At 31.9% G+C, this 22391-nt stretch overlaps 1 long non-coding RNA gene across 1 annotated transcript; it reads right to left on the reverse strand.

Moving 5' to 3' along the window:
- Positions 1-2186: 2186 nt before the first annotated feature.
- On the reverse strand, positions 2187-6756 carry LOC110994063. The gene is made up of 2 exons (XR_006750508.1): positions 6674-6756; positions 2187-2674 (listed from the first exon to the last, which is right to left on the reverse strand). It is a non-coding gene; the product is annotated as an uncharacterized LOC110994063 (long non-coding RNA).
- Positions 6757-22391: the final 15635 nt, after the last annotated feature.

A 22391-nucleotide genomic window follows, 5' to 3' on the forward strand; every position in this document is an offset into this window, starting at 1 on the left:
AGTTCGGAATGTTTAGGCGAGCGTAATTCTGCCGGATATTGAATACTCATTAATTTATAGATCCAGCAATATGAGTCAATCAAACAAAGCATTAACAGGTTTGAAATATGACATATTCTTTTATCTTTATGTATTGTATCGACGTTTCGGTAATATTTTGAAAACTTATTATTTTATTTATTTATTAAGTACTCCTACAGCTAACATAAATTATACATAATGACATACAAATACACTGAGAATATAGCCAAACATGGAATACATGATATATTTAACAATAAAAAGATTTAAAAAAGGGAACAACAAACAAAAGTTATTTAACACATTTGACTAATTGTGATTTAATTTATTTAACTAAGTAAAATTAATAAGTAAAAACTTTAAATTTAATTTAAAGTTAAATTAGTTGTGTTGTGTGATGATGTAAAAGTGAGGGTATGTTTGATTATTATATTGTGTTTGCGTGCATGACAATATAGTAAAATTTGTTTTAATCATTATATTAATTACATAATACGACGTTTCAAGTCTCTCGGTAACAATGATGGATACAAAGCGCCCGAAACGTTAAATCGTGCAAATACATGTTTATAAATCATAGAAATTTTAAATAAAATTATATCTAGATAGTACTTACTTGTAAACTTTTCAGTGTAATAATTATTGTAAAATGAATGTTTGTATTACACTCTGTTGTATCATCATTATGTTTATTGAAGATTTAATTTGGAATAGTTTGTTTAGTTGTGTAAGAGCAAACATGAAGGGATTAATAATAAATTACTTGAATGATATCCTTGTTTAGATACAAATTGTATACATTCCTAAATTTGTTGATTACACTGTATACAACGTTTACCGTAAATTCATAAAGGGCTTAATACATTACTGCGTTACATATTGGGTCAAAACGATTAGAAAATTTAAGAACATAGTCATAATCATAGTCATAATATCTTTATTCATTTAGGTAAACATGTACACTTATGAACGTCAAGAAAAACAAATTAAATTAATTAACAACAGGTCTTCTAGCTAATAAAAGATGCATGTGGGGCGGTAAATGAATTACCTAACTGAGGTTTGTAAAATACCCACATATTATAACAACATAAATTATTAGGTATTCATAACCGACTCCAAAATATCAAATAACAAAGATTCTTAATGGAGGCAAAATATGAAATATTTATAAACTAGGATTTGACGGTCCTATTGAGTAAATTTTTAGATGTGACCTTAGTACTAGAATGGATAATAGGAATAATTGAAATTCAGACATGATATTAAATATTTATTTAAACATAATACTATTATTTTTCACTATACGGGGTTTACTATAAACCCATGAGTGATTTAATAAATAAAATTATATACGTTACTTAGTTTGAACTTTGCGTTGCGGAATAGAATCAGAAAATAGGAGAACAACAGTTCTTCTAGCTAGCAAAAGATTTGTAACAGGCAACACAAATAGGAAATCAACCGCTGTTTGATCGTTTGGGAAGGTGGAAGAAACTGTGGAAAAACTGAACCTACATAAAACAACAAATAATATAATTAATAATGGACTCCAAAATGTACACAAAATATTAAACAACAATGTTTCTTAATGAATATATATCTTAATATATATATTTCTTGTGTGCGTGTGTATGTGACTGAACTCCTCCTAAACGACTGGACCGATTTAGACGAAATTTTTTGTTTGTGTTCAAGGGGATCTGGGAATGGTTTAGATTCACAATTTTGTCCGCTGGACAATGTTTTTTTAATTAATTTTCAATTTATTAGTTGTTGTTGATTTTGGTATGTTTTACATTGGATCCGACAGACGGCGCTACCATCGCAGTGTCAAATTTTAAATAATATTCGAATTTTAATTTTAGTCTGTCCCGAAATTTAAAAAAAGTTTTGTTATCATTGTGTTATATCGTGTGTGACTATGTGCTCGATCGTTAGATATTGTCATAACATTTGAATAATAATTTTCATCAAAATGGCTTATTAAAAATTTAAATTTTGAAATTAAAGACGTGTAGACAGGACAACGTCTGTCGGATCCGCTAGTATATATATATATATATATAAACTAAGATGTGACGATACTATTACGCAAATTTTCGGATATGATAAATGGGACCTTAACACTAGTATTGATAAAAGGAAAATTTAAAAGCGAGACATGATTTTAAATATTTATTTACAAATAATACTATTATTTTACATTAAAATATACTATTTCGAGTATGTGGGGCAGCATGTACAGATAATCATAATTACATGTGGCGAAATAGTTCCACCAGCAACCGCCGCCGAATGTTTAATTACAAAGTATTCCAATCCTAGGTATTATTAACTAAATAGATTGGTATCAGTTACAAATCAATGACGCCGATATGAAAAATAGAACTTGTAAATGAGAAATTTGGTTTTGTTATAAAACAACTTGTTTTCAATGTTCCAAGAGATCGAGGCATCTAAGTATTTCGATCCGAACCTCTATTCAAAGTGTTGGTCTTGCATTCGTATTGTAATTAACTCCTATTTTTGGTATGGCATCATTCTTTGGGTTTCTCTATTTTCCTTTATAGATGGTTGCGGCTTGACCCACGACTTGAACTGCAGGGCCTGCCTTGATGAGACCATCACGAATGTTTTGACCCATGTGTTCCTGAAAATTTGTATTCTTTAGTGAGTACTATAAAGTATAAACTGTTATAAAGACTAATCCAATGAACGTTATCCTAAGAAATTTGATATCAACAGAAAGTCGAGAGAATGACTAGCTGTAGGCTAGTTGGCATATATTTGTAATAAGTCCTAAAGAGTATTCAATTGACGAAGAAAAAATATAATTACTACAATCGTCTGACTTAATGTCAATGTAGTTGAAGTAGTGTAGTTAATGTGGAGTATAATTATGATAAAGTTTAAGGTTTAGAGCCGAAATAGTGACATTCAAACTTACAATTTTCTTGAAAATCTTCCATTTTGGCGCCGCCGACACCGAGCTCAAAGCCAAAACACAAGCGAAGATGAAGAAGAACAATTTTCCGAAATTCATTTTGGATTTTCCTTTCTTTCTTTGTAGCTGACAAGTTTTAAAGCGTGCTGCTTGTTGTATTGTGAAGATTCTCGCATTGCAGCTTGTTTATATTGCATGTTAACAAATGTACCAAACCACTTAAAAACAAATATTATTATAAACTGAACGTTATATTGATTGAAATAAAGCTCTGAATACCGTTTGTACGGCGTTTTAGTAGTATACATTTGGATTATAACGGCAACATTATATCTGCGTCTAAATGATGACTGCTAAGTAATTATCGTCTTTATTTTAATCAGTTAAAGTCTATAATCACACTGCGTTATTTTCTTATAACGTAGTAATTTGTTCGCGATAACCTGGGTCGTCAGGGATCTCCCGATTCTCTCTAATTATGATACCATTTAGACAACATGTAATGACGCCTAACAAAAATTATAGCTGAGACATTCAACCAAAATTATGTCAATTTAACTTTTCTGAGACAAAAATTAAAATGTTTGTGATGATTGTAAACTAGGACCTAGAGATGCAAAAAGCAACACATTTATAACTACTAGGAGTATTTACTACTACACTACGTTTATGACTCAATGCACGTCATTTCATTTATTTAATGGAAATATATTAATAATCCTCCTCTCCAATCCTCTTTGTTTTAAAATATTTTTGTTTCGTCAAGAGTCAAACCTGGACCTTTTGTTTGAATTATTTTCATTACAGGTAAAAGTATGGAAAATTTTGGAAATTGCATGGAGCTCCTAATGTATATAGTACTGGTCAATAGAGAAAAAAGAGCCACTGTGTTTAAGTTATTCGCTGACAAATGGTGAAAAAACGCATATGGTTACTTTCAGTAAGTAGGTTAAGTAAAGGTAAAGTATACATACATCTAATGTATGTATACTTTCGTTTAAGTACAAGCCACAAGGCAAGATATATAAATAAATTCACCATACCTCCTGCTGATAAATGACAATTAATCTTTATTTTTAATTTATTTTTATTATTCTTGATTACGCAAGATGTCATATGGGACATGGTGTAATGGTTGCATGGTATAATGGTAACAAACATTGTGTAAAAAAAACTTTGCGATTAAAAAGAGTAGCGGAGAGTTTATTGCCGATTCTTCTCTTCCGTTCTACGCCCTTGATTTGAGAACAGATAGTTTAACATCATTAGAAATTCTATCACTATCATTTAAATAACATTAAAAAATGGCATCGTCCCACACTGGCGTGCTAGTTCGGTGAGATTAACAAAATACCTATTACGACCGGGACATAAATATTATCGCTAAGTACACTTGAGTTAAAATCATAAAAAAACAGAATTAGGTCACGATTGTTTACTTTTAGATCTTCAGAAGTGTCATATGAATACTTAAATAAATCTCAAGTATTTTATTACAATCTACTTTTTATTTCACAACTAACCAATACCTCTCTAGTATCTTTTAATAACGTAGTTATAATTATAATTGATATCAAATAAATGATTACAGGATTATAGCAGCCGATATTTCGTTGGAAATTAATAGAATCACTAAACATGTCTATAAGAGAAACGTCAAAAGATGCTTTTGTGTGTAAGAACCATGCAAATTTCCTAGAATTGGAGTTTTATATATGTACTTGACTTTGAAAAATGTAGCTAGTTAAGTATTTAAAACGCAAATTGAACTTATTAAATTTTAATAAGTGATTAAAAAATGTATTAAAATAACTGATTTAAAAACACCAAAATAATATTTATTTATTCACACTGCTTAATTGTACTGTTACGAAACATGTGCTCTAAATATAAAAATACTAGAACATACAACTTGAACATAGTTATCGATTTTCATGCCACCTAGACCTAACTTTACGATGTAGAATTCCGGTGTCGTGCGCGCAAATCGTAAAAATTCACTCTCATCATTTTTCTCCATCGCGCCAAAGGAAGTATAACTTCAAAAACTAACTAGTTCTAAAATTATTTTACCATAAATAATATGCATTAATGAAATGTATTACTTCCATCGAACATTTTATACGTAAGCCTATTTAAGTAAATTCTATTTTGGACAAGCGAGATAAGGTTTCGTTATATATTGTTGTAGTTTGCGTAAACTTTTATTAAATAATACTATTCTTATGTTAGCAAACATTTAGTCACATTTATTTGGTTATTTTACTCCCAGGACCATGAGTACCTACCACATCACAACGTCTCTATCCATAAAACTTAGAACTAATACAGGGCATAAGGGCACGTGGACAAATTATATTACCTCCCAATTTAGGTGTCCGCAGCAAATCGACTGTGAGGTCAAAAGGTAAGTGAGGTCAAAGGGCAGGACAGGGATGGGGCACGCTTGCAGAATATTACCATTCTAGCTAAAGTATTACATACAAACTATCCAAACAAATTGTTGTTTGGAGTATAAACTAAAAACACTTATCAAATTAACGGTTGGTCTAAGTTCCATCCAAATTTTGCAAATCGTTGAGCCCTAACAATTTGTAAAAGCATTACCTAATTCACATTATAGACCGTGTGTGGTTCCGATGTTTCTACCTAGTAAGATATTACGAACTGATCAGCAAACTGGGGAACAACTTATCGCTGACAAGAGATCTCACCCAGATGACACTAGTCAGGAAATAAACAGACTATGGGAAGAAACCAAACTGAGATACATATATAACAACATTTACAAAATTTAATTAATAACATTGTTTTAATAAACACAATGCATTAATCAATACTGTTTATTAATGTTTTTTTTATTTTTGATCGTGTTTGACCTTAGCACTAAGATAGATGGGTTAATTAAAATTCATACATGATTTTAAATATTTATTTATAAATAATACTATATCTTATATTAAAATAAATTATTTCGAGTATTTGGGGCAATAACTGAGAGTCATTTACAAAAGAACCATAAATAAAAATGTATCAGGCCCAAATCCGTTCCACCAGTAACCAACTGCTGGTATAACTACATCTTTGTTATATAATTCCAATATATTATTGGTTAGTAAATAGTACTGTTAATGGTTACTGTAACAGTGATCCCGCTAATACGAATTAACAAATTTATAATTGATTTTATTTTGGTTTTGTTATAAAACTATTTCTTTAGAGAGAGCTTGGTGAAGATCGATGACTTCCCCTTATGTTCACTGTTTTGGTCTTGCACTCGTATTGTAAATACTCTTTATTTTTGGTATAGAATCGGTCTTCTGGTTTCTTTATTTTCCTTTGTAGATGGTTGCGGCTTCACCCACGACTTGTACGGCAGGGCCAGCCTTGATGAGACCATCACGAATGTTTTGACCCATGTGTTCCTGGAAAATTTAATAAAATTTGTGAGCAACTACCATAATAAACTGGAGTTATTGATCTGAACAATTTCATATAAATGTTCTCAGAAAGTCGAGATAGAGGATAATCTAATGCTAAATAGTATTAGTAAGTTTAAAATTGTATTAAATTGAAGGAGACAAAAATTAATTTTGGGAGAATTACCCCAATCGCCTGATTTAATATCAGTGAAAATAATGAGTTAATTTTCAGTATTAGATTAATTTAAGCGCGTAGAGCAAAAATAGTCACATTAACACTTACAATTTTCTTGAAAATCTTCCATTTTGGCGCCGCGGACACCGTGCTCAAAGCCAGGACACAAGCGAAGACGAAGAAGAACAATTTTCCGAAATTCATTTTGGATTTTCCTTTCTTCCTTTGTCACTAACAAGTTTTGAAGCGTGCTGCTTGTTGTATTGTGAAGATTCTTGCATTGCGTCTAGTTTATATTGCATGTTAACGGCAAACGTAGCAAACCACTTGAAAATAAGTATTCATATAAATTGAACGTTATTACATTGAAATAAAGCTCAATACAAAACGCACGGCGTTTTAGTAGTGTTCATTTGTATTATGACGGCAATATTATATCTGCGTGTTAAAGAAGACTGCTGAGTAATTATTGGCTTTATCGTAATGTCATAAAGTCTATAATAGCGCTACATTATTTCAGTAAGAACGCAATTATTTGGTCGTGATAACCGGGGTCAGTTGGGAACTCCCGTCTCTGTTTGACACAGTGAATCCCTCGAAGATATAATCGTAGAGTTAATTACTTTTCATCATGTCTTTTGTATGTAAGACTATTTGTTCTGAATCCACGTAATTGTAGGTGGAGGAATTGGTTTGGTTTAAGATTACGCTAATGTTATTAATTATCAGAAGAATATTTGGTATTTTCAATTTTTTTTTAATAGTCATTGGTCATTAATAAGGTAATTGTCTAAAAAAGCCTAAAATACTTTAAATTATGATAACAATGATTACAAGTCTTGTTTTTATTCACTTCATATAAATAAAAATAATGAAACTATTGCCAAGCAGTCAAATCTCGAATATTTAATAGAATAGATACGAATAATTTTAAAAAAAGTTTTATAACAATTATTTGCAAAATTGAAAAGTTAAAAGATAAGTGCTATTACTTTTATCTTTTCCTCTGTATTTAAACTTTATTCAAAACCGTTTACGACGACATCGTTTAAAACAACATACCGGTTATAATGACCAAAATCAAAGGTCGCGGCTGAATCTGTTGTATTAGGTATTTAATAACAACGTCGTCGACTATTACGACTATCGCTTTTTACGACCAAATATGAGTAGTCCCTTTTCAGCGTTATAACAGATTTTGACTGGTCCTACTTACGTATGTCTTTTTTTGTATTAGGAAGCAAACGGCAATCCATTATCCAATACAATAAGTAATGTTAAAATTTAATAACTGAAATATATTATCAAAAGGACTCTCTTTAGGAAAGGTTTCGAAGACGCAGCGTTCCCCCTTTGAATAGCTAGAGTAATTCTTTGTCAAAACTAAAGCGCGTAGTATTGGCATTACACTTACACTGTACGATGTCATCCCTAACGTTGTCGGTTCGATCCTCGAATGTGCTGCCTCGAAAGTAATGGACTCTGCGTGAGCATTGAACACTCGCTCGTAGGGCGAAGAAAAACACTGTGCGGAAAATGACATGCCTTAGACCCAATGAGATAACCGCGTGTTAGACATACAAGGCCTATTAGATAAAAACACCATCATCACCGTCAATGGTCGTACAGCCCCTTTAGGGCCATAGCCCTACCTACCAGTGGCGAAGAGTCCATACAAGCCGATTCCCACCGGGTTACCTTTCAAAAATCAGTTCCATATTCATACAAAAGTATTTATATTCTATTTCATTAACAAAGTATTATTAATTAAATGCCTGCGCGATTTAAAATAGCAATAGTAATTCTTAGCAATACCCTAAGTATCAAGTTGAAAATAGATTATTTTTAGTATGTGACATGTGTTCCTATACCACCGGTGCGTGATAATTTCGTTTGTTATATTTTAATATTTGTGTTATTTAAACTGTGACTGATTCTGTAAGGTAATTTAATCGCAGATTTGGTTAAATACTGTGGATTTTGTTTGTTATTATGGCTTTAATTCATATAGAGTGCTGTTCAACATTTTTTTGGACCGGCTTCCCTTTGCCAAAATTTCACCCTTCGCCACTGCTACCTACACCTATTGTTTCCTTGACAATTCCATCCCACCAACGCAAAAACGGTTTACCTGGTTTCTGCAAGGGTTCTGTCGTCCGCCGTGTTTCAAACACTGAGTCTATGGCATTTTATGAATTGGAAGACGCTGGCATCGTCAAGGATCTAATAATATTCTCATATTTTTTTACAACCGTACAAGCCGCAAATTAATAAACAAAATTAACCTCAATATTAATTTCAAATAAAAAATATGTTTGTCGACCTTCAAGAAAAGAACGTCCGAAGTCCTGAAAGACCGGAAATGCACTCGCGAGCCTACCGGATTTGTGGGTGTCCAGGTGACATGGAATAATATCAGTTGAAGTTTTCTGCCGTTCTGCCCTAATTAAGAAATCCACACAGGTCTCAAACCGTCACATAAAAATGAAAAATCTCAATTCATGCAAAGAGAATAATAAAAGAAATTATGTCGTAATCCGGAAAATTTATTTAACCGTACTAAGTGAGGGTTCATTTTAATTACGGAACTTGAAAGGGCTTTTTGTTAAATTCACGTTGAAATATTCGTACGGAAATGTAACTGACATATTTAAAGTGTAATTTTCATTGTATCAGTTTCAACGTTATACGTTGACAATATATTAAATGCACTTTTCTACTGAAATATACTTTTGTAATCTAGCTTTTAGGGTAAGCGTGCCATCTCATCTGTTGGTGAAATTATATTTTATTATAATGTACAGTTTTCTACTTGAATGTACCACATCGTAACTTCAAATCAAATATGTATTCAAGTATTCTTATCAGTATTTACGTAATAAGTAAAGAAAAGCATGAAAAGAAGCAGCGATCTGATGCCAAAAGCATTATTTGTGAAAGTTCCTCCGTTTGAAGTGCATTGACAATGATTTTAATCGAATCAAGATTTAATGTTTAATATTTTTAATAGATTTTTAAACCATATATACACAGGAGATAAAAGAAAAATAAAGGCTTATAAAGCTGCGGCTTAGTTTTAGTTTTGAATAAATAAAATTAGGCGTGAACTTTAAAATCAAACTTTAACAAAATAGTCCGCAAACAGTAAGCACCTTTAATATATTTTCTAAAATAAAACTTTTATTGGCATGTGACACAAATATTTAATAATTTATTCTATCCTCATCCCTTGACTATTCCAGAAGCTTGACCGACTACGGCAACAGCTGGTCCTGCCTTTATTATTCCATTTCGGACATTGCGGCCCACTTTTTCCTGGAAAATTATAAATACAAGTTTCGCCAAAACATTAAGTTGAATGTATACCTGACTAAATAACTGCCACAATGAATGGTCTCATGTGAGTGAAATTTTAATATAATTTATTTTTTATTTGCAGTAAAAAATACTAGATTTGTACCAGAAATATAAATATAAATGACAAATTTGCGTATTACTTATTTCAAATTTTTTACAAATATTGCATTAATGAAATTTTTTTTAACTTTTGATAAAACTGCACATCACTTTGATAGGAATTTTGAATCATCATTAGGGATGTTGCACACATACCTATGTTAACATCACATCCACGTACCTTAACTATAGAGTGTTTATATGACGTTCTTACATATGAAATTGGTTTTTATTATGGGAGGAACAAAAAGTAAATTTTTCCTAATAGAATACATTGAATTAATCAGTACACCATAGATATATCAATATATCCATACTAACTAAAAAAAACAACCGAACAGGAATCAAACGGGGAAAATCACGGGGAGTACGGTGGATGTCTCATTTGTCATTCCAATTGAAGCTCCTGTAATTTGGTAGCAGTCTATTGTGCAGTGTGTGGTATAGAATGATTGACCAGCCTTGGTTGTATATTAGCTAGCTTATTCATCATAGTTTGCAGCAATAGACAGCTGCCGTAATCGTATGGCCAGATTTAAGAAAGTCATAGTGAACGAACCCAGCAATAGACCACCAAATGCCCATAAAAAAAAATATTCGTCAATTTTCGCCTGGGGCACGATTTGATTTGGCCTCGCTCAGTGCGATGAGCGATTCTACTTATAGTATACGATCCTCTTTTCATATGTAATTATTTAATGAAACAAATATTTTTCGATTTAAAATCCCTTCATTATTGTGCCAATTAAGTAATGCAACGCAGCAGTCGACGCGGGTTTGTCGATTTGTATCACCGAATTTGTGAGGTACCTTTTAAGCTTTTTAACCTTTCTAATTTGCTTCAAGTGGATTAATTCAGTTTAATGACTAACACCGAAACCTACAGCTAACTCAGACGAAGTGTGCGATGGATCCACTTCCACAATAGCCTTCAATTCTTATTTATCAACTTTGGTTTCCGCCCGTCCACGGGGTAAGCCCTACTGAACTTGTTCTGCAGGTGAAACTTCCAGATCGAAAACGTTGCAACCAAAAACTCACTGTGTTTTCTTTTTCGACACCACCGCTATATACACCATTAATCCACTGGGGCCACGGTGGAACTTCAACTAGTAAATAACGCGATATAAAAACAAATGCCCGAATAGCTGTAAGAAAATGAACTTGGATTTCTTAACGAAACAGAAGGTATTTGATGTCAAAGTGGCCAGTAAAAAGTCAATTTCATATGAAAGAACCTTCCTAGTCAGTATATTAAATTGGTAATAACTTACGATTTTCTTCAAAACCTTCCATTTTGGACTTGCTTGTACGCTTACAAGTAATAGGAAAGCGAAAACAAAGAAAAATATTCTTGATAAGTTCATTTCGACGGTCTGTTTATTATTTCTGATGAGCTTCACGAAGTCTTCAGTTTAAATAGTACAGTACGTAAATAAAAATACACTTGAGATAAAAGAAACATAGAATATTCGACCTTATGTTATAATGATAAAGGTCATTTCTTTGTCTACATAGATAAGTGTTAGTGATAAAAGTGATTCCCCAATGGCATATGTTTAGGAATGATGGTGAATAATTTGTTTATGATGTACCAAGAAATAAGTATAGTACAGGTTTTTTTAACCCTATATCTTCGAAGTGTATGCTTTAGATTGATTCTTGGTGATAAAGACTTTTTGTATAGGATAGGGCGATAAACGAGTGTATAGGACGGCCAAAAAGGCAGTCATACATTACCACAATTTATTCAACATTTTTGTGGATGCGTAAGGCAAGCTTTTGAGATGCGTAACGTACGCATGATTTTCATTAGAGAAAAGTGACGAATTAAATACTTCATCAACTATTTGCGACGACATGCAAAGTGCGTCATCATCAGTGTTGCAGTGATATGCAAACGAACGTACGGACCAGTGGACCAGCATCACATTCGCCCAGGAATTAGTTAGACTAACGCAAGATACCCGGGAATTCAAGTTGTTAACAACCAACCTTTAGTATTGAACACCTGAAGAAGAAGAAGAAGATTAGACTGAGTATTATTATTGCAAGTAAAAACGCGCTAGCCTTTTACAAATGTAATCAACGAAAACACAAGTTTGCCCGCTACATGATAAGAATCTAATCCACATGTTATTAGCTGTTCCAAGAATTAATATCCAACAAATGAGGTCTAATTATAATTGGAATCATTTTGCTCTGCGAATATATTATAAATTTCACCTAAGCTAATTGTTTGTGCGTAATAATATACTGTAATTGAAGTGTTTAGTTCAAAATTAATTTCGAGATAGGCCTTCAACCAAATTGAGGGAAGCTGTATTTTTTTGATGCTCCTCTCTTCTCCTCCTTTTCTTCGTACCATGGCTGTTGCTTGCTGATGATGTACCTTTATATTGGTGAAATAATGTTCTATAGTTCGTCTGCAAAAAAATTAAATTCTTCGTCTCTATAATATTACCATATCTATATGTTGAGCAGTGGTCGAGCCAATAGTATATTCAAATCTACCTCTTAATATGATAAAGTTTTTGTTCGAATGGTGATTTCCGAACCTTGAAAATTGTTAGGGTAAGAGAAAAGAGAGTACTAACTATCAAAAGACAACTCCCAAAGCCTCTGGCATTGACATCCGTCCATGGACGTCGGTATCACTTAAAATCAGATGAGCCTCTTACCTGCTTGCCCCCTGTTTTACAAAAAAAAGAAAGAAAACCTTCTTGAGTAAACTGCGTTAGAACCTTTAGAGTAATGAGTATTGGATTTTGACGTCCAGAAAGAAACCAATAAGTTTTTTAACACTCCGCGATTAGTCAAGACTTGGGGTAAGATTCCGTGCCAAGATAAGTCTTTTTATATAAATAACAGGGGAGCAAATGAGCCTGTGGGACTGGGACACCTAAAAAGGATAGCATCGCAACCAATTTTAGTGGTTGCGTTGCCGGCCTTTGAGGGAGGAATACGCTTGAATTTTGGGTCGGAATCCTAAATCCTCAGACCTACGAATCTTAAATTGAGTTTCAATTGACCTATATTTTATTCCGTATCTGTTTCTATATAATTTACAGATCTGTCCTTATATAATTACTAGCTGACCCGGCAAACGTTGTTTTGACATGTTTTTGCCAAAAAATTAAAGTTTATAATTAGTAAAAAAAACATAAGGGATGATCGTAGGGAGAAATTTAGGGTTGCATGTATTTTTGTATGGTGTATCGTAAAAAAAAAAACAAAAAATTTTGTCTAAAAAAAAAATTTAGGGGTGGACCACCCTTAACATTTAGGGGGATGAAAAATAGATTTTGTTCGATTCTCAGACCTACTCAATACGCACACAAAATTTCATGAGAATCGGTCGAGCCGTTTCGGAGGAGTTCGGTTACTAACCCCGTGACACAAGAATTTTATATATAAGATTATTCCTATTGCGCCGAGGGAAAAAAACCGTGTGTTATTCCTATATGCTTCATAGAGATATTTTGAAATGAATATGACGTATTTACTGATATATTAATTACTGACTCATTGCGGAAACATAATCCATGATTAATTAATCGCAAATAATTATTAGTGTATCAACAAGTAATTATACATATCAAACAGTAAACCCCCGTGCCATTACAATTACACAAACACAAAATTACTCATTCACACACACATAGAATTGTTTGTATACATAGTTTACAGTTCTACAGTTATATAAAACTATTAATTTTGTATTGTATTTCGCACGTATCTGCTTACCCACCATACAGAAACGTTCCTAGTGTGGAGGAAAACGTATAATGTATGATTATGTAATTAAATAATCAAAAAAATACAATATTTGTCTGTAACAAAAGTTAACACATTAGTATAATGTCTTGCTTCATTACCGTATCATTAAGCAATTTAATTAGTAAAAATAAAGATTTACAAATACTTGTAGTCCGCGGGTAATATGTCTATAAAACATAATTAAGCACATGTAGACTACAATTGATAAGTATTTGTTTTCCGTTACTTTATTAATACATCGATTGATTGATAAATAATCAGATAATCCTTTGTCAGACTCTTATTTAAATTTGACATCTTAACACTTATAAATTACATAATTATTTGACTTAATCTTCAATAATCAATTAATACGTGGCTAACACTGAAAATACTTACAACTGGCCAGTTAGAAACATTGCTAATAAAAACTGTTTCTAAATTTTAATTTTAGAACTCTTTGGTAACCTTATGTTACAATCATTTGTCATTTGTTTTTGTGAATTGGAGGAAAATCTAAAACTCTTATTACACGTGAAATGAAACTAACGCGTAATTTTTTTTTCAATGGGACAATACACAACTTTCTATATTAATTATAATATTTTTGTTATTTCTTTAATATACTTTATTTAGTATATTTTCTGTATTCTTTAAATATTTTAATAAGGGTCTATCAATTATAATTTGGTGAGAGCAGACTAATTGTTTGAATCGGGCATTTGAAATTTTTGTACGCTTCTGGAACGACCTCTAACAACGCACTTAAATCTTCTTTGAAGCATACATTAATACGCCAATAATTTCAAATACAAGAGTATTTCCTTCAACCTTAATATGGCTCCCTTTGAAGTCTCTTGCTCTGTGGGGTTCGAAAGTGCTGATTAATGATTTAAGTTGGCGACTGGTAGTCCTGACACGAGTGCTGCTGCTCTATACTATGTATAAATATCACAATAGAGCAAGCTGGTAACATTATTGCCTCAGATACTAAGTCTTTTTAAATTATTATTAGGTTAAGTGTGTGAGACGAATTAAAGATATTTTAAGATAGTTAATGATGATTAAAAATGATTACATATATAGATAATATTAATATTTTGGGTATTTTTTAGCTTTTGCGGGAATAATTAAATAAAATATAAATCTATAAATTCTTTAATGTCAGTTTACTGTGCTAAATAAGCATGAAATAGCTAGATAATTAGGTTTTAAAGCCTGAGAATTTTTGTTTGCTCATTATCTAGAAGCGTATGACAAATTTACAGAGAATAGTAATTAGTTGAACTGTCCGAAATTTCAAAGGCAAACTTAAACACAAAGTTGTTATTAAAATACGAGTGCTGACTTCAAAATGAGAACATTAAATGCCTAGTTTATTTTAGTCACCGACCGCACAACTTTGTATTTCGAGTACAATGGATTAAAGGGTAAATGACAAATTTATTACCTTATTATTAATCTTAATACAAAATAAAATTTTCGAACATATGTACGAAATCTTAATAATGGATATAAATATGATTTTCGAATATTCTAAACGTTTTTAAAGACTTTTATTAAACATAAAACATATCCGCCTCGCAGGATTATCCATTCATAACACCACATACAAAATGCTCCATAATCTTAGCAAATACGCGTAACCACCAGCGTTGTAAAGTTTTTTATGAAAATTGATGAAGGCGCTTTGTACATTACCGTTAAATACTTCGTCAACCTCACAGTAGAGATAAGGAGCTGAATTCTCGTACTTTCCTGGGTTTATAAACTAGATAAAATTAATTCAGTTTAAATTACTCGTTTGATTCAGCAAGCTGTCAAGACCAGTGTCAAGTATTTTAAGACAATTATGTTTTACATGACTAGGTAATATTACCTTACGTATGCTTAAAATTATATAATTTGCTAATTAGGATTTCTGTTTTTTATAATAATAATAAAAAGTCTTTATTCATTTTAAGTAGGTAAATTTTCTTTTCTAAGTGTAAGATTTGGAAACCCTTTTTAGTAAAAAATACCTGTGTCTGGGTTCCCACCTCTTCCATAAACAAACTTTATTCTTAATTACTTAAAAGAATTACATTATTTAATCTATTTATCAATATTTTTTTAACCGTTATCATCACGTCTGAGTGCATGAGTAGGTGTGTGGGTGTAAATGTGTGAGTGAGTGAATGAGTAAGTGTTATGTCGTAATGTCGTAATCTAATATTAATTTCATTTTAAAGTTTTTGCTGGCATCAAGTTTTATGGGAACACAAAACATGGGTTCTAAAACATCAAATTATATGGTGACGTAAAGCTTTTATTGTACTAGGTACCTAGTACCTTGTTTTGCTTATTTTGTTCGTTAAAGCTACGTTAGCCAAGCACGTAGGCGTATTAAACTAATGTTTATTACATATCTATCATATATAAAAACATAAGAGTACTATTTTAATATTCTATATTTTTTGTATCCAGGTCTGATGATGATAACATTTGAAGTAGAAGAACTCAGATAAAACCCTCATACAGAATACATATTATGACACAAAGGTGTAATCTTCCATAAAAACATTTAAAATTATTAAACATTATTCGCAGATTGGTTGCGTGTTAGCTTAATTTTCAGAGGACAAATATTTTCTTTTTAAACACACAAATATGTGGAGTAAAAGAAGTAAACACGCAATCGTTCTAAAAACATTTTTAAAATAATTTAAATATTAAATGTTATTAGTCATAGCTATGCGTGACATAATTAATTTACGACCAACTTTCTTATTCAAATTTGCGAAAAATATAGAGAAAGTACCTAATAATTCGAAACCTATGATCAGTAGAAAGTGGCCTGATCTACATGTGACGAGCCGATATGACCTGGCCGCTAATCATAGTCATCTAGGTAGTCTACCTTGAAGCTACTTTAACTGGCACCGGTGTCTGTTATATTTAAAAATATTCATTTTTTATATTACTCTTATATTTATGTCTAATTATTTTTATTCTGTGAAATTTTTTGTTATTAAAGGCTTTATCCATTCCTTTATAGTATTATGATGTTTGTTGTCTGTAGTCAATTAATTCCATAGTTCTGATATTCCCCGTTATTGTTTGGGTCTATGGCATGCCGGTCTCCTCACAATGTTTTCCTTCAATAGAACTGGCACAAAAATGTGTGTCAAACTAATCTAAATGCTAATCTGTTATAGACGAAAAATCGAACGTATACCATAGATAGCGGATGTCTCCTATCTATATACGCATGTTCTTGCAATCGGTATTTGGCACAGTTTAATTCTGGTTTAATTTTTTATTTCCTTATTGATATATAGTAGTAAAATATATGGCTCACAATTTTTGTTATGAAAAATTATTTACATCTGAAAAACCATTCTTGCAGCATTAAGTCTTATCGAGGTAAAAGCTAAATCAGATTACACAAAATTATAGGAGTTGCGTGTTCTGAACACGAGTAAGGATTAAAAATCATTTCATTTGGTTATTAGGAGATGTTTATCGTTACAATTTGCGTGGGCAAAGGCTATTTCTTTTTGTTATAACATACTCTATTAGGCTATAGACGCATCTAAGTGAATAAAACACAATTCAAGAGTCTGTGGCGATTCTGTGGCTCTATCACTCAGCTCCATCTGTCTAAAACGTTATCTTTAGTAATTTGAGCTCAACAAATAAATTTATTAAGTCTAGTCTATACGACTGTTCTAGGCCGGAAGATGAATATATAAAATAATCTTTGGATGCTGATACTTTTGTTTGAATTCAAACTGTTAATTGTTCAAGTGTATTTATTATATATAATTAACTTTTTTTTTAATTATATGAAATATAATTCCTAACTTTTAAATAAGTTAAATATATCTTAATACAGATTTATTATGTTATACATAGGATTGCGTTTATTTTTCATCACTTTCCTGAGTTTCTCATGCTGCTCATTTTTTTTTCATTTTAAATATTATTTGGTCTCGCAGTTTGAAAAATCCTAGTTGGTTTAACTACTTGATTCAAAAAAAATTCTATTGTTATCTTTGGAATACTGATTTCAAAGCTAGCGTCTAGACACGCTGATCACGCTTGGTGAGAAGCTCATAAGGACGGCTTATGTAAATAAAGTAATAAATTCACATATTAAAGCTTTATTTAAATAACTATCACGCTTTCTATATAATTAAATCTATTATACTAAGGGTGTGTTTCACAATGTCCCGATAAGTTCCAAATAAGCTATTTATTACTTATTGGTAGAATAAACAGTATTTTTGCGTTTCACAACTGTCAGATAGCGCTATTCGTCATGAAATGCGAAGTATCTTATTCGGAACTTTTATCTTTCAAAAAAATTGTGTTGCATAGCTATTTGGTACTTTATCCATACATTGTGAAACAGGCCCTAAAAGTGTTAAAAACAATTAACAGACTTTATAAACAGTAGGATACCGTTGGTTCCTTAACAATTAGTTACCAATAACAACTTCAAAGTAAGTTCTGTAATTAAACTCCAACAAGTCCTCGAAAAAATCGATTAAAGCAATCAGACCCCTAAAAGATCGTTGTTTGAGAAGCTAAAATGTTTGGATTCCATTTGAAGAAACTCAGCCTAATTTCCATTGGAATCAACTACTTTTGTAATGTATTTTTCCATAAAAAGAATCTGTCAAAGGAAACTAGTGGATCCGACAGACGTTATCCTGTATATACGCTTTACATACAAAATAAAAATCTAATAATGGAATAATTCTCCATTCCACTTGAACATCCAAAACATTTCATCAAAATCTATCTAGCCGTTAAGGAGTTTCATTGCAAACACATGCACAGAAGATGTATATGTATACCAGCCGTTTAACAAACTATATAAATAACCATGTCACCAACCAACCAACTTAAACCAAAAAACAAAACTGCACCGCCATCTGCCGGGCTGATTTGTGAATCTATAGCATCCAAGGCGCCTTCCAAACCAACACAAAAAACATTATTCAAACCGGTCCAACCGAGGAGCTCAGTGACATAAACACGTATAATAGCATACATAAAGATATCAAAAGCTGTCACAAGTACTCACAAATAATTGTTACCTACTATGATACGCCTGTCAACATTAGCTCATCACCAAATAAGTGGACTATGACGTGAAAGTCAAATTATAGGTTAATTTATCGTATAATATAGATTTATAAGTATAGGTGCTTTAGTTAATGATTTTAGAAATCAATTTATATATAAAAACAGTTTTTCGTTTTTATATATGTATTCCTAGATTTAGCCAATAGTTTTTAGTTTTTAAGGAGGAAACTTATTATACGGGTACGCGAGCGAATATTCTTAATGCGATTAATATTAAAAAAATGATAACTTTTTAAACAACAATTTATGACGCAGCGTCGCTACTATAATATACTAGCGCTAGTATTAATATACTAGCGACCCGCCCCGGCTTCGCACGGGTGCAATGCTGATACTAATTACACTACAGAAAATCTGTGAACGTTATATATAAAAATGTGGGTTAATCATAAGAGATAGACATTATACCATCACGGACTTTTCTGTAGACCTTTTCAATGTGTACAATACTTAGTACATTATTTTGATAAAACTCGTAGGGTTCTGCCTGCGTTTGCAATGTAAGCGGAAAAAATGTAATTATTTACGACATCACATTAGAAACCTCAAAAATAACAGTACTTCTCCACTATTTAATGGATGTTATTATACATATAAACCTTCCTCTTGAATCACTCTATTTGCGTAGTTTCAACGATTTAAGCATACAAAGGAACATAGGGACAGAGAAAGCGACTTTGTTTTATACTATGTAGTGATAATGTACTTCCTATTGACACCCGATTTTCATAAAATAATTATTTTGTTAGAAATAAGTTTCTACACATTTTTTTTTTCCTTTTCAGAAGGAATTTATTTATTGATGAGGAAATATTTGAATTAATCTGTTCCAGCATGAGAAGTTCGTCATTTTCAAAGTTGCTGACTGCGATTTACGGAAAAAATAAGCAATAATGGTTTGGTCAAACAGCCGACGGGGCGGATGGTGACGCGAAGTGAGCAGTTGCAATGAATATAGGACATGTCATACAGAGCCGTCAAACGAAACCTTTACAACGAAGTTTCTGTCGAAATTATACACTTTCATATAAATATAATGTAGCCCGCAGAAACAGGTTTAATAAATTTCACAAAATAAATACCTTAAAATATCCGAAATATTCTTAAAGTTCAACATATCTTCGAACGTGGACGTAAACAGCACCTTTGTTACAAAGTATTAAACGATATGTTAGTCAAACATTCCTTTGTATATTATAGACAATATCCTATGTATGCGTAATAATACTGATAATGCGAATAACTAAGAATATAGATACAAATGTATGAAGCGGATCATAGCATACCAATTCTTTAAAGGCCACGAGCTTTCTGGTAGTGTTAAGGCATGATCACAAAAGATTAGATGAGTCTTCTGTCCATTTGCTTTTGTTTCTTTAAGAAAAAAATAATCAAAATAGTCTCTATTTTAATTATTTTTAGACCAAAGCGATGAGACGCTTGCGAGGCTCCTTGAATTAATTTAATAATTCTTCCTCCGTAATTTGAATTTGTTACTAATTAAATTATGAAAATAGCTATTTTACACGTATACATATTAACCAGAAGACTTAGTCTCTAAACAGTTTTACAAAGGAATGGATGTCAGGTTTATTGCCAGATGGAGCGAAAAATACAAACAATTCGCAATATGTTCTTCGCCTCTGGCAGGTCTTAGAATATTGCGAGTTTCCAACAATTTCACAGTTCAAAGACATATGTATGTCGGCAAAATAGTAATTCCTCAGTAATCTCCTTCACAAACGTATGCCTGACTGGACACACGTTAAAGGCCATGTTGGTAAAATGCCTAGAGCCACCTAGGCATTTACCAACATGGCCTGGTGCCTTAAAATACCGAATTGATGAGTCTGTGCCATATCAGAGAGAAAGGAGTTTCTTAGGAAATAAAATATATCCAAACACATTTTACGAGCGAATTTTACTTTCACATATGAGTCGAAGTTGGTGATTTTCAAATTAACTGGTCACAACTACTTTCTCTGCTGACGTCACGACAAAGTAACAATTTATTGTTATGAATGGCTACCATGAATACTAAATGCAAAATTAAATTTCTAAACGATATAATATACTTTAAGGCAAGCACTCGCCAGCTCTGTGGCTGTGAGTGTCCATGGGCGGCGATATCACGTAAGGTTACCTGCCGTTTGCTCCATGCTCTATAAACAAAACTTAGCTTAAATTAAACTGTTTCTTATTTTACTAAAATTTACAAAAGACCAAAATTTCGTGGGTTTTCATTCTAGAAATATTTGTATAGAATAATAAGTACAACAGATTATTATACGTCATTATTGTATATGCTATTCATATACAATGACGTAAAGAAAGAAATCTTATAACGGCGTAGATCGTTATGGTTTCTCAGTAAAATTGGAAAAACTTTCTAAAAAATATGTTATTTATGACCGACCAAAAACCTGCACAGAAAAGTTTAAAAGAAAAGCGACAAAACTTGGTTAAAATCCTTCTCAACTAGAAAATATATTTCAATGGAATTAAATTGTTTCCCTTTTCGTAATGCGAAAAGTTAGTAGCGACAATTTCTATTGTGCTACGTGGTGGATTGTTACCGACTTTAAAGTTATTTGATGTGGACTTATAAGAATCTCTAACATATAATGTATAAAAATGTCCGTAAATAATGTGTCCATTTTCGAAATGTTAGTAATTATTTGTTCACAGTTCATTGCTCCACTTTGTAGAACCAGCTGCCCACTGAAGTAGTAGTAGTATCCGAACCAATTCGAGCCCTCTGGCGTTGAGTCCGTCTGGATTGCCGCCCATGGACACACATGAAAGTGTCCATGGGCGGCAATCATATCACTTAACATCAGGTGAGCCTCCTGCCCGTTTGCCCCCTATTCTATAAAAAAAAACTAAGGCGTTAAGTAGCCAAAAATGTCAGAAGGCTCGCAAATGTGTACCCAATATTATCTATGGTATTGTTATACACAATGATATGCTCTTTGTCTACTGTAAGTACTTTAAGGCGTCCCTATTCTAAACTCTGAGGTTGTGAGATTGTACATTTTACTTTTCAGGTGAACTTGCAACAAACGAATCATTATTAATATATAGAATTATTATTTACGGCGTCGTCAATTAGAACGCAAACGAATCAATAGCTTTTTTTATACAAACAAACAATGCGTAAATATTGTTAACAGTAAATATGAAAGCGTAAACTTGTGTCTAATGTAAAAATTGTAATTTTGGTCAAACAACGTTCTAAAGCAAACTTTGAGCAATAAATTGTACAAATACGTCTTATTTGTATATCATTTCTTCGTTTTTTCTTTCATGTGTAAGATATATTTACACACATCAATAATGTTACACCAAATTTAACGTTTTATCAGTCTGTGTAATAAGTAATTAAATCTATTAAAGGCCAAGATCTTACTATCTATCTCACGAAGTGTGCTAATTTATTTTGATAATAAAAGCGAAGTAATTATCTAAATCTATT

Source organism: Pieris rapae, chromosome 11 (genome assembly GCF_905147795.1).
Source record: "Pieris rapae chromosome 11, ilPieRapa1.1, whole genome shotgun sequence".
Lineage (NCBI taxonomy): Eukaryota > Metazoa > Arthropoda > Insecta > Lepidoptera > Pieridae > Pieris > Pieris rapae.